This window comes from Phaenicophaeus curvirostris, unplaced genomic scaffold (genome assembly GCF_032191515.1).
Source record: "Phaenicophaeus curvirostris isolate KB17595 unplaced genomic scaffold, BPBGC_Pcur_1.0 scaffold_127, whole genome shotgun sequence".
Taxonomy (NCBI): domain Eukaryota; kingdom Metazoa; phylum Chordata; class Aves; order Cuculiformes; family Cuculidae; genus Phaenicophaeus; species Phaenicophaeus curvirostris.
This window is the reverse complement of record NW_027206748.1, coordinates 470,105-476,104: the sequence shown is the minus strand read 5'-3', so window position 1 is coordinate 476,104 and position 6,000 is coordinate 470,105.

The following is a 6,000-nucleotide window of genomic DNA, read 5'->3' as shown; positions in this document are numbered from 1 at the left end:
TGTTACCTGAATTCCCTGTGGAGGAGCACAGAGATGCTACGACCAAGGAAATGCTGTTGGGTTTGTGAAATGAGCCATGTGTGTCCTGAGCTGAAAGTGAGTACTGAGACCTTAGGAAAGAGCGCTTGGCAGTGGGTTTCTCTGCTCTCAGCAGTGTCTGGTGGCTTTTAAGGTGAACATGGAAATGTGATTATCCTCTGTCTCAGAAAGGTGCAAGCCCAGGGAAGCTGGAAACAAGGGTGAGGGACAAAGCAGCTCCTCTCCCTCTGCACTGAGCCACAGGCAGTGCTCCTGCCTCGAAGGACTCCCTCTGTTTTCCTTGAGTGCAGCAGAAATGCTGAAGGTTTCGAAGTCCAACAGAATGTCCAGCTGAGATGGGAGAGAGCTGTGAAAAATACCTCTCCCTCTCAAACACTTCCACAATTTTGGTTTCTTAGCACTGGGAGGGCAGATGCTGACAAATCGTTTTGCATTAGGAGCACTTTTCTATGATAACTTCCAACACCAGGACTGCCAACGCTATTCCCATGGATCCACTGCTGCAGAGCAGGGCTGACTCCTTGGAAGAAATCAGATAGGGGCTCCTCACCAAGCACCAAGCAGGGCTTCAGCCATGAAGCTGAGTGACTGTCTCATAGAAACAAAAATACCAGTGGGAAGTGTGCAGTGTGAGAAATGGCTGATTTTGCTCAGAGAAGTCTCCCCTAACTTGTCACTGTCCTGTTCTTCTTGTTCAGTGGTTCATACCCAAAAGCAGCAGATGTCCAATGGTAGCTCCATCGCCCAGTTCCTACTCCTGGCATTCGCAGACACACGGGAGCTGCAGCTCTTGACCTTCTGGCTCTTGATGGGCATCTACTTGGCTGCCCTCCTGGGAAACGGCTTCATCATCATCACCATCGCCTGGGACCACCATATCCACACCCCCATGTACTTCTTCCTCCTCAACCTCTCCCTCCTCGACACGGGCTGCATCTCCACCACTGTCCCTAGATCCATGGCCAATGTCCTGTGGAACACCAGAATTATCTCCTATCCAGAATGTGCAGGGTTTTTTTCTTTCTCTTCTTTATCTCCACTGAGTATTTTCTCCTCACAGTCATGTCCTACAACCACTACGTTGCCATCTGCAAACCCCTGCACTATGGGACCCTCCTGGGCAGCAGAGCTTGTGTCCACATGGCAGCAGCTGCCTGTGGCGCTGGGTTTCTCAATGCTCTGCTGCACACGGCCAATACATTTTCCCTGCCCCTGTGCCAGGGCAATGCTGTGGACCAGTTCTTCTGCGAAGTCCCCCAGATCCTCAAGCTCTCCTGCTCACACTCCTACCTCAGCGAAGTTTGGCTTCTTGTGGTCAGTGTCTGTTTAGCATTTGTCTGGTTTTTTTTCATTGTGGTGTCCTACGTGCAGATCTTCAGGGCCGTGCTGAGGATCCCCTCGGAACAGGGACGGCACAAAGCCTTTTCCATGTGCCTCCCTCACCTGGCTGTGGTCTCCCTGTTTGTCTGTACTGGCATGTTTGCTAACCTGAAGCCTCCCTCCATCTCCTCCCCATCCCTGGATCTGGTGGTGTCATTTCTGTACTCGGTGGTGCCTCCAGCAGTGAACCCCCTCATCTACAGCCTGAGGAACCAGCAGCTCAAGGACGCAGTTTGTAAACTTATTACTGGACTTTCTAAGCATCAGTGATGTCCCATCTTCTTCTGCCTATCACTCACAACAAAACGCACTGCAGAAATAGCCTTTCTTTGGTGGCTGATGTGGTTTGGCTTTTAGTTTTTCTTCATTATGATAATATTGTCCAAAAAGAAATGTCGTCATTCCTGTCACTGCTGTGTCATTATCTCCCTGTCTTGTGTGACCCAGAGACTGTGTAAACAAGGAGCCGTGCTCTGTTCTTGTTTAAAGAAAATAACGGCCCCTGCAGCCACTTGTCTGCCCATAATCCTTCCTCAAGCTATCTCTGGAGCTACAGGGACACCTCCAGGTGTGGAGGAGAAAAGAGTCCCAGCACTGTGAGCCTGATCACTCTCCTGCTGTGATGTGATCACAGACAGGGACGGGCAACGGGCCCTTCTCTGACAGAGCTGATGTCCACAGCGTTGCTGTGGCGGCCTTGAGGTCACTTCACTTTGAGAGTAACGTCACCTGGAAACTGCCTGAGTGCATGGTCATCTCTGTCCTCCTTATTTGCTCAGTGGTGACTAAATCAACCACCTTTATTAATAAAAACGGAACCTGTTTCCTATTGGCATTTATTGCACATCAGTCCCACAGCTCTTGCCACTGCTGGTCTCTCAGCCAAGGCCTTTCTCACACAGCTCCAAACACATCAGGGGCTCATGACCTTGTGTCTTCAAACACTGAGAAAGTCCATGGATTGGGTTCCCCCAGCGGCCCTGGGTCCTTGCTCACTGTTTTACCCTAAAAGGTTTATCAGACCCCAGCTCTCCCAGCCTCTCCTGGTCCATGATGTGCTCCGGGCCCCACCACCCTTCTGGCCTCGGCAGGACTCACTCCAGGCTGGGCAGGGTCTTCCTTGTGCTGGGAGCCCCGTACTGGCCACGGCAGCCCTGATGTGTCCTGTGGTGGGTTAACCTTGGCCAGCAGCCGGACCCAACCCAGCTGCTCCCTCCCTGCCCGGAACCAGCGGGACAGAGGGAGAAAGTGAACCAGAGAAGCTCATGGGTCAAGAGAAAGCAAAGGAGGTCAAGGACCAACAACTGTCACTGACAAAGACGTGTTGACGTCCTGAAGGACGTTTTCATTTATCACCAGTTAAGAAAGGTTTGGATTGTGAGAAACAAGGACAAAACATTAAAGTTTGTCCCCTCACACTTTCTTCCAGGCTCAAATGACTCCATTACTCCCAATTCCTCTGCCCATCTCAAGCCCAGGAGGAGCATGGAGGATGGTGAAAAGGGGGTTAGAAGTCAGTCAAGATCATCGCTGCTGCTCCTTCCTCCTCACGCTTCTCCCTTGCTCCAGCCTGGCTCCTCTCCATGGGATCCCACCATATCAGCGGTCAAGGCTCTGTGTGGTTCATTCCTTTCTCTCTACCTATGGGACAGTGTCAGGTTCCTGAGAGCATCCATGGGCCTTCATAGACCTGACCAGCACCTCCTGGGGCCTCCACCCACCCCTCTGTCCATGGGCCTTGTTGTCAGATTTGCAGAGGCACTTCCTAGCTTGTTCTCCAAGTGCCAGACCCAGAGGATTCACAGAGGCCAAGGACCATTCTTCTTCCTTTTTCCCATCGCCTGGTCAGGTTTTGGGAAGAGAGGAAGGAAAACCAGGTGAGTTTTCTGGGTGTCAGTGACAGACAGTGGGGAGCAGAGCCATCAAATGTGAAATGATGGAATGGCAATGACAGTTCAAAACCGTTCTGTTCTGCTCCTTTCTTGGAGGTCTTAAATCAGCCGTAGGAACCTGGATGCACCGAGATCCCTCCACCTCCACCTTTTAGTGATTAAGCTGACAGGATCCAGGTCGGTGTGTTTGAATTTGGTTTCCAGCCTTGAGAACCCCACGGGGTGGAGATGTGCCGAGAGACCTGCAGAAGGATCTCACTCCTCTGGAGAAGAAGTTGGATGTTCAAAGGAATCTCAGGAGGCATTGCCCACCGATGGCTGTGTGCACAGAGCTGGTCAGGTGGCTCATCTCTGTTTCTGTAATGGGGGTTTAGATGCCCGGGTCCTGTATGAACTCTCTCTGTGGATGCTGACGTTGACTGAGCAGCCTCGTCTGACTTCAGAGCTGTCCCTGCTTAGAGCTGAGCATTGGAGTAGAGGTCACCTGAGCTCCTCCCTCCTGAATTGTCCTATGAGCATAAGATGCAGAGACCTTAATTTCCAGCTTTATCTTTTCTCATTGGGCACATGGTCAAGGCACAGGCTCCTGGAAGGGCTGGTGGGAAAGAGACTACTGGAAGTCTCTAGATCAGCCTCCAGACCTCCTGAGGAGACACTCTGCACCAAGAACTGTTGGAGAATGCGTCTGTCATCGATCGATCTCTCTGTCGGCTGCACTTTGAAAACTTCCTGCTAAAAAAACACTGGGAAATGACTCCAAGGAGCCGTACAAGGCTTGAAGACTTGAAGAAAACCTCAGGATGAAGAAGAGCTCATTAAGGCTTTTTGTATTCCAGTGAGCCCCGAGGTGTATTTGCTGTAGAGTCCTTAAACCTCTGATGATGAGAGGAGATTGAAGAAACTTCTCAAGAAGTCAAAAGCACTACTCAGAGTATTGATTGGTCTCATAGAGGATCCTTAGTGACAAAGCCAACCCCCAGGAGCACCAAATGCATCTCCTCCACAGCCAGCTGGCGCATTACTCCATGGATCCAGATTTGGAGTCTGGCAGAGCCTTTGCCTTGATGAGATGGGTGCCCAATTCCAGCTGTCCTGAAGGTAGGTAATGTTTTCTGGAGGGAGTTAGGGCTCTGTTTACAGTTTGTAGCTCAAGGGGACAAAAAAGTGCTTGGTGATCACTGTTTCCCCACTGTCTCCAGGGGCTGCCTCGGGCAGAGCCAGCGTGGAAGCCACACAGCGGATTCTGAGATGGGGAGAGGATTCAGGTGGCCCAAGACTTATTGCAAAATACTTCTAGCAGGGGGTGTCCAAATATGTTGGATCCTCATGCTGTGAAACACTTGTCCAAATACACCTGAGGGAAGGTATGCCATCTAGAGGAGCTTGGCAGGCTGGAGGAGTTGTCTTCCACGCACTCAAGGAACCTCTAAAACAGCTTCTTTTCTGCTATATTGTACTTCCAGCAGACATCTGGAAGATTGAAGTCTGCCACAAGGACAAGAGACATTGATCTAGAGACTATCCCCAGCTGTTTATAGAAGAGCTCATCAGCTGCTTCTTCTTGGCTGAGTGGTCTGTAACAGACTCCATCACAAAATCTGCCTTCTGGTGGGCTCCTCTGATTTTAACCCACAGGCACTCGATCTCTTCATCACCACAATCCATCCCAACAGTGTCCAAGTCCTCCCTTACACAGAGGGCTACCACACCTCCTCTCCTACCCTTCCTGTCCCACCTGAAAAGTTTCTACCCCACCATAGCTGCACTCCAGTTATATGAGCCATCCCACCACGTTTCCGTGATGGCAACAACATCACAACCTCCTTGCCCTACGACAGCTTCCAACTCCTCCTTCTTATTCCCCATGCTGCGTGCATTGGTGTAAATGCCCTTCAGCTGGGCTGGCAAACCTTCAGCCCTCATAAAGGGAATAGAGTTTATTCCCAATTGATTGGTCCTTGGAATAACTGACACCTCAGTGCCAGTTTCATCCTTACTGTCACCAGATGTACTCGCCTCCACTTGCTCTGTGGTGACATACTGGCTGTCCTTGCCAGCACACCATCCCTTAACCACTGGAGCTCCACTTCCAGTCTCACTCCCAACTAGCCTGGTCTCATCCTCCTCCCCCTTCACACCTAGATTAAAGCTCTGTTTATGAGCCTGGCTAGATTTTTAGTAAGGACTTTAGTCCCTCTAGGAGACACGTGTGTCCCCTCCCTAGTAAGAAAGCCTGGGGGTGCATGGGGCACCCCCTGATCAAAGAACCCAAAGCCTCTCTCCTCACACCAGGTATTAATCAAAAGCTTCTTTTTGACTTCTTATTCCTCATTTCTTAGCGCTGGAATGGAACTAGACACTACTTGTGTCCCAGAGCCCTCCATCATACTCCCCAGAGACATGAAGTCTCTCTTGATGGCTTTCTGCTCATACAAATCTTCCTCTTTACCTCGACTCCTTAAACTTCTCTAATTAAACACGAAAGTATTGAAGATGTGAAGAAAATCACAGTAGAGACATGGCTCATTAAGGCTTTCTGCACTTTTATGAGCCCCGTGCTGTAATTAGTCCAACTGAGGGCAATTAGTCGAGGGCTTCTCATGGACTCCTTGAAGAAGATGCTTGGAGACTGTGACTATAGGCAGCCAAAGGCTCTGTGCAAGCAGCTCTGATGTTGAGAACCCTTACG